This window comes from Pecten maximus, chromosome 9 (assembly GCF_902652985.1).
Source record: "Pecten maximus chromosome 9, xPecMax1.1, whole genome shotgun sequence".
NCBI classification, from domain to species: Eukaryota; Metazoa; Mollusca; class Bivalvia; order Pectinida; family Pectinidae; genus Pecten; species Pecten maximus.
Window position 1 is genome coordinate 1,103,732 of NC_047023.1, and position 9,007 is coordinate 1,112,738.

A 9,007-nucleotide genomic window follows, 5' to 3' on the forward strand; every position below is an offset into this window, starting at 1 on the left:
TATGGAGTCTGATATGTGACATTCGGCCGCGCTAAACACCAGCCTTTCAATATGATATGGTATTGTACATGTAATGATGGTGCCGATACCAGTTAGGACCAAACACGACGATATCTGATTTTCATTTAACTGAAACGGACTTTTGTCTATGCTAGCAATCTTTGTCGTGGTTTGTTTGTAATGGAAGGAAGCACAATATACTGAGGGAAGGATACTGTTTATTTGCGATGTCATTATTTACATATATTAGAGAAAATTTTACTATGATTTAGAGGTCATCTTGTGGTTGTGATTTAAAGGTAATTTGATTGTGCCTTAGAGGTCATTTGGTGGTTGTGATTTAAAGGTAATTTGATTGTGACTTAGAGGTCATTTGGTGGTTGTGATTTGGAGGTCATTTTGTGTTGTGATTTGGAGTTTATTCGGTGGTTGTGGTATATAGGTCATTTGGTGGTTGTGGTATAGAGGTCATTTGGTGGTTGCGGTATAGAGGTCATTTGGAGGTTGTGATTTGGAGGTCATTTGGTGGTTGTTGTATAGAGGTTATTTTGTTGTTGTGATTTTGAGGTTAATTAGTGGCTGGGATTTGGAAATCATCTGGTGGTTGTTCTTGAAATGTACAGATAATGACGTCTGAAGTACACGTAATGACGTGTGTAATACAGGTAATGACTTGTGTAGTACAGGTAATGACGTGTGTAGTACAGGTAATGACTTGTGTAGTACAGGTAATGACTTGTGTAGTACAGGTAATGACGTGTGTAGTACAGGTAATGACTTGTGTAGTACAGGTAATGACGTGTGTAGTACAGGTAATGACGTGTGTAGTACAGGTAATGACGTGTGTAATACAGGTAATGACGTGTGTAGTACAGGTAATGACGTGCGTAGTAAAGGTAATTACGTGTGTAGTACAGGTAATGCCGTGTGTAATACAAGTAATGACGTGTGTAGTACAGGTAATGACATGTGTAGTACAGGTAATTACGTGTGTAGTTCAGGTTATGACGTGTGTAGTACAGGTAATGACGTGTGTAGTACAGGAAACGACGTTTGTAGTACAGGAAATGACGTTTGTAGTACAGGTAATGCCGTATGTAGTACAAGTAATGCCGTGTGTAGTACAGGTAATGCCGTATGTAGTACAGGTAATGACGTGTGTAGTACTGGTAATGACTTGTGTAGTACAGGTAATGACGTGTGTAATACAGGTAATGACGTGTGTAGTACAGGTAATGACCTGGGTAGTACAGGTAATTACGTTTGTAGTACAGGGAATGACGTGTGTAGTACAGGTAATGCCGTGTGTAGTACAGGTAATGCCGCGTGTAGTACAGGTAATGCCGTGTGTAGTACAGGTAATGACGTGTGTAGTACAGGTAATGCCGTGTGTAGTACAGGTGATGACGTACAGGTGATGACGTGTGTAGTACAGGTAATGCCGTGTGTAGTACAGGTGATGACGTACAGGTAATGACGTGTGTAGTACAGGTAATGCCGTATGTAGTACAGGTAATGACGTGTGTAGTACAGGTAATGCCGTGTGTAGTACAGGTAATGCCGTATGTAGTACAGGTAATGACGTGTGTAGTACAGGTAAGGACGTTTGTAGTACAGGTAATGCCGTGTGTAGTACAGGTAATGACGTGTGTAGTACAGGTAATGACGTGTGTAGTACAGGTAATGACGTGTGTAGTACAGGTAATGACATGTGTAGTACAGGTAATGACATGTGTAGTACAGGTAATGACGTGTGTAGTACAGGTAATGACGTGTGTAGTACTGGTAATGCCGTGCGTAATATAGATCTGTGCCACATGATTCCCTCGTGCTATTTAAATCTAATGATAAACATTCGAACACTAGTGCTGTATTTACATGTTGTTTGTCTAATCATGCGGTAAGATTCATTCATGCGAATGATACAAACCACTCCCTAATGTGCTCGGACTCCCTAAAATAGATTTATCTGTGAGGAAAGGCAATACATTTGTTGACAAATCGTTTTAAGCCACATAACTGAAATCGAACGCGCATTGTCGTCTGGTCCTCGAATAAATTACTGTCACTAAATACCAAAAAGATAGCTTGTCCTATAATGTAATTTACAGTTTGTGTAGAAATCCGGATATTTTCTAAACAAATATATGAGCTTACTGACACCTGGATTTGCTGTGACAGTAAAAAAGAATTCGGATATAAAAACATTGGTAGTTCACAGCTGTAAACTACACTTACTCTGTAGATGTAGGTGGACAGAAATGACCAAGGTACAAACAGGTGATGAAAATAGTACAAGGAATACGAATCTTAAAACAAAAACAAACTAAAATCTGACTTTATAAATCACGATTATACATAATATGGCGTTATAAATCACGATTATACACAATCTGACTTTATAAATCACGATTATACATAATATGACTTTATAAATCACGATTATACACAATCTGACTTTATAAATCACGATTATACATAATATGGCTTTATAAATCACGGTGTTACATAATGTGACTTCATAAATCACGATTATACACAATCTGACTTTATAAATCACGATTATATATAATCTGACTTTATAAATCACAATTATACATAATATGGCTTTATAAATCACGATTTTACATAATATGACTTCATAAATCACGATTAAACATAATCTGTCTTTCTAAATCACGATTATACACAATCTGACTTTATAAATCAAGATTATACATAATCTGACTTTATAAATCACAATTATACATAATCTGACTTTATAAATCACGATTTTACATAATATGACTTCATAAATCACGATTATACACAATCTGACTCTATAAATCACGATTATAATTAATCTGACTTTATAAATCACAATTATACATAATCTGACTTTATAAATCACGATTATACACAATCTGACTTTATAAATCACGATTTAACATAATCTGACTTTATAAATCACGATTATACACAATCTGATTTTATAAATCACGGAGTTACATAATGTGAATTCATAAATCATGATTATACATAATCTGACTTTATAAATCACGATTATACACAATCTGACTTTATAAATCACGATCATACACAATCTGACTTTATAAATCACGATTATACATACTATGGCTTTATAAATCACGATTATACATAATATGGCTTTATAAATCACGAATTTACATAATATGACTTCATAAATCACGATTATATATAATCTGTCTTTCTAAATCACGATTATACACAATCTGACTTTATAAATCACGATTATACATAATCTGACTTTATAAATCACGATTATACATAATATGACTTCATAAATCACGATTATACATAATCTGACTTTATAAATCACGATTATACATAATATGGCTTTATAAATCACGATTATACATAATAGGCTTTATAAATCACGATTATACATAATATGACTTTATAAATCACGATTATACATAATCTGGCGTTATAAATCACGATTATATATAATCTGACTTTATAAATCACGATTATACACAATCTGACTTTATAAATCACGATTATACATAATCTGACGTTATAAATCACGATTATACACAGTGTGAATAAATGAATCACGATTATACACAGTGTGAATATATAAATCACGATTATACATAACCTGACTTTATAAATCATGATTAAAATTTATCTGGAATTTATTAGTCAAGATTATACACAATCTCACTCTATAAATCAAGATTACACACAACCTGGCTGTATAAATCACGGTGATTCAAAATCCGGTTTCATAAAACACGATCATAATTGATCTGACTTTATAAATCATGATTACATATAATCTGACTTTATAAATCACGATTATATATAAACTGACTCTATAAATCACCATTATACACAATCTGACGTTATAAATCACAATTATACATAATCTGGCGTTATAAATCACGATTATACACAATCTGACTTTATAAATTACGAAACTCGTAGAACACAATTGAACTTGATAAAACTTGCACACATTCAATGCGACTTTATGAACTCGTCCCATATATAATCTGACTTAGATAACTCATAGTATACAATACAATCTGAAATATATATAAGTCCACACGAAAAAGTTTAAATATCTAAAACTCGTCACGAATAATCTGGAATATATTAAACTCGTCACGAAAATCTGATAAATATAAAACTCGTCACGAATAATCTGGATTATATAAAACTCGTCATGAATAATCTGAATTATATAAAACTCGTCACGAAAAATCTGGATTATAATAAAACTCGTCATGAATAATCTGAATTATATAAAACTCGTCACGAATAATCTGAAAAATATATAACTCGTCACGAATAATCTGGATTATAATAAAACTCGTCACGAATAATCTGGATTATATAAAACTCGTCACGAATAATCTGAAATATATAAAACTCCTTACGAATAATCTGAACTATATAAAACTCGTCACGAATAATCTGGATTATATAAAACTCGTCACGAATAATCTGAAATATATAAAACTCCTTACGAATAATCTGAATTATATAAAACTCGTCACGAATAATCTGGATTATATAAAACTCGTCACGAATAATCTGAAATATATAAAACTCGTCACGAATAATCTGAATTATATAAAACTCGTCACGAATAATCTGAATTATATAAAACTCGTCATGAATAATCTGAATTATATAAAACTCGTCATGAATAATCTGAATTATATAAACTCGTCATGAATAATCTGAATTATATAAAACTCCTTACGAATAATCTGAATTATATAAAACTCCTTACGAATAATCTGAATTATATAAAACTCGTCACGAATAATCTGAATTATATAAAACTCGTCACGAATAATCTGAATTATATAAAACTCGTTTCGAAAAATCTGAAAAATATAAAACTCGTTACGAAAAATCTGAATTATATAAAACTCGCCATGAATAATCTGAAATATATAAAATTCGTCAAGAAAAATCTTAACTCATAAAATTATATCTTACTTACATAAATTGTGGAATACAAAGTACAAATCGTCACGTAAAAGTCTAAAAGTATATAAAACTGGTCACATACAATCTGAATTATATAAAACTGGTCATGTACATGTATAAGTCTGGAATATATGAAAATTGTCACGTACAATCAATTATGCACAATATGAAAAATCGTCAAATACAACTGAATTATATAAAACTCGTCACATATACAATCTGACTTTATAAAATTCGTAATATACAATCCGGTTTATCAAAACTCGTAATATACAATCCGGCTTATTAAAACACGTAATATACAATCCGGCTTATTAAAACTCGTAATATACAATCCGGCTTATTAAAACTCGTAATATACAATCCGACTTTATAAAACTCTTAATATACAATCCGACTTTATAAAACTCTTAATATACAATCCGGCTTATTAAAACTCGTAATATACAATCCAACTTTATAAAACTCGTTATTTTACAATCTGGCTGGAGGAAACTCCCTTGCATTCAATTTGACTTTATAAAACTCGTAACGTTCAATTTGACTTATATAAAACTAGTAACATTCAATCTGACTTATATAAAACTAGTAACATTCAATCTAAATTGATAAAACGTGTAACATTCAATGTGACTTATATAAAACTCGTAACCTTTAATCGGACTTACATAAAACTCGTAACATTAAATCTGACTTATATAAAACTCGTAACATTCAATCTGACTTATATAAAACTCGTAACATTCAATCTGACTTATATAAAACTCGTAACATTAAATCTGACTTATATAAAACTCGTAACATTAAATCTGACTTATATAAAACTCGTAACATTCAATCTGACTTATGCATAGGAAAAACTTGTCATATTTAATTGGAATTGTTTAAAACATGTCACGTACAATCCGATCTATATCAGACAAAAATCCAAACACATTTCGTCTGATATATATCTAGCTTCTTTGCAATTTGACTTTTATGGACTCTTTAAATACTGATAATCGCGAACAGATGAAGTAGAAACATCTTTAGGGTTCAATATTGTTACAAAAATCGTCAATGCATTTTGGTTAAAATCTCGATTGACTATTGTTAATTATAAATATTTTTAAGAAATGATTTAAATATGACAACTTTTTATGCCGTTAATGTGTTTCTGTTTTTTAGTCAAAACATTTTATAACTTGTTATGCCACAGGGGCAATAACAGTGTATACTGGGGGAGATGGGAAGGTAGGGGAGAGGAATCCGTGTCATGTATCGATGGTAAAAATAGATAAATAAAACCTCATCTTTATCAAGTATACAGTGACATTATAAAAAAATGTCTCAATCAAAATATAACTGGTTGGCAATTCCGTTTGTCCCAAAACTACCATTCCTCTTGTATAAAGAACTGTTTAAGAAACGAAATCTATATATATCTTTTGTTAGCAATCTTAAGGCTGTAAGGTTCCTGTGTAAATTAAAACTTTATACTTATATAAGACTTACCTTTAAGTTAATTTCGTCTAGTTGGTCAATAAATCCGGAGTCATTTCCCCCCTGTATACTCCTGACTAACCGCCAGTGTACGCGTCGGGACGCTGCACGCTCTCATAGCTACTGTCGGACACCTTGAGCTGCGGACGCTGAGCGTTTCGATCCTGGCGCTGTCAACGACAAGACCTGCCGAGCTTCGCCTCAGCGGATAAGGCGTAACAACAATTTATTTTCCCTGTAAAATATATCTACGAATTCTACACATCATTGGATATCTCCCAAACGTCTTACCTACAGCTACAGTAGTTAGCCGCTGTAGTATATCAAATCACGTCGTATTTGGTCGCTGTGTATTTTTAAAGAGTATTGTCCTCTCTGACGATCTTATTCCAAACTAAAACTGCTTTCCTTCATTGACGGAGAAAAGTTATTATATATTACAGTGCAAAAAGACTAGCACTAGCTAATAAAATATCTAACTATATTGGAGTCTATTGGAGCTGGATTTACATAATCAGAGCGAAGCGGATACTTGTAATAGACACGTGTACAATTAATTCTGTGGTCGATACAAGTGTCCACGTTCAACATTATGTCTGTATATTTGATACAATAGCACATACAAACCTCAGTTGATAGCACGTGCATCATTACGATTTGACAGTACTTATTAAGAGTTCTTACTAAGCATCAGGGGTCAAGCTGGTCATTCCAGGATCACGGGACGTTACGTCATAGCTCGGACACTCCGCCTTTTGACAGGTGTCGATTGCATGTCATCAGCAGGCATTTTATCAGAGAGGGTTGACCTCTGTAACAACACAGTCTATTGTCTGAACGGAAGTACACCTAATTATCCCACGTCGAGGAAAATGTGTGTTTACAAGATTTCTATAAAACATTTCTATTACTTTAAATGTCAGTGACTTGGAATTGATTCTATATATTATTCAATATATAGTATTGTTATAATAATGTAATATAAGTTTAAAACTAAATCGTATGACAACATATAATTTAACGATAAAAAAATCTTGTAATGATGAAATCATGCAATATAATTAAAAAGTCGATGCATATAATAGTTTCTACACCATACGTGCCAGCTGTCATTTGAATTTCGAGGTGAAAATAAAATAAATTCCTGTGCTTAAGATTACACTAATATGGCATAAAAACTATTTACACACTTCACCGTAGAAAATGAAAGAAGGATGATTTCAAGACAAATAGTTTTAAAAACTGTGGAATTAGGGGCCGTTTCCAGAAATATGCATCTTTACCTTAAACTCAGCGGTTGAACAATTGTTTATAAAAACATCATGTTTATAACTCGTGATATTGTCTATTAAAAGCATCTTGATGTTTTAAATTCACACATGCCAAATTTGTGTGAAATTATTCACGGCCACCATTTGAATTTCAAGGTCAAAATAAAACAAGTGTTTATACGGACCTTAAGTGAAATCGGTCAAACAGATATTCCTATATTTTGTGTTTTTCAAGATTTTAAGATTAAAAAAAATTATTGATACACTCAGACACATGAAGATACACATGAGGACACATATGATAAACAAAAGAAATAAGCAAGAATACATTGTAGTACATAATACAAGTTACTACACATGTAGATACAGATATATATATATATACACTTTGCTTTATATACATGTAGTATATTCAAATCAAAAGCATCACCTTTCTTAGAAACAGTGTCAGATTGTTCATAATTTGGATATTGCAAATTTTCAGCAGACGTTCTTATTTCAGGAAATTGTGAACCACATGTTTTTTACTTATACAAGTGATTTCTTCATTTTTACATTTAAACTGATATTGAAAGATATAACAGTATGCTTATCGTTCAATTATTTGATTATCATCATCCTACCAGAAAGTCCACAGAAGGAAATGTCAGCATCTACAGAAAAGTATTAACCACTTTGATAAAATGCGTGTCTAGACAAACATTTTGGTATTTTAATGACTAGTTTTGTGCAAATTTGTAAGCATTTATTCGCTTTTATGATTCAACCTCATTCTCCTACATGTGACCCTTAAATTACATCCTCTGATATACAATTTCATTAGTCCAATACGACAGGAATCAGGATAAAATAAATTTTTCTTGAAAATATTTTGAAATTGTCTTTATCCGGATCTTCAGTTTACTGACTTTCATTAATTTTCTAGTGTTCTGAATGCGTTCACGTTTATGTTTGGCAGTTTACTATAACTGAAGTTCAGGTGAAGACGAATGGTTGTCTACGGGAAGTTTTAGAATGGAGTTTCATTGGAAAACACACCAGAAAAAAACCTCACATATTTATATCAGGATTTTTTGTTTGTTTGTTGTCGTTGTTTTTTTAAACTTCACCTGTGATATTTGTAAATTCATTTCTTCGTCTGTCTAATAGACTGTTCCAGCCAACACCAGATTTAAAAAGCTCTAGAGGTGTTATCAGCTCTCCGATGACGTGCAGCCCTTATTGTACGCCATTTCTAATTTGTTAACCAATTAAATTGTAGATGGTGCCCCAGGCAGGAGGTGAAC

General features: G+C 32.2%; 1 protein-coding gene across 1 annotated transcript in view; it reads right to left on the reverse strand.

The window, feature by feature from the left end:
* LOC117334938 (C-C chemokine receptor type 2-like) overlaps nucleotides 1–6,543 on the reverse strand; it is a 37,614-nt gene extending 31,071 nt beyond the window's left edge. Inside the window, exon 1 of the mRNA XM_033894797.1 lies at nucleotides 6,463–6,543. The gene's annotated coding sequence lies outside the window, so the exon portion shown is untranslated. The remainder of the gene's footprint in view (nucleotides 1–6,462) is intronic.
* Between the last annotated feature and the right edge of the window lie 2,464 nt (nucleotides 6,544–9,007).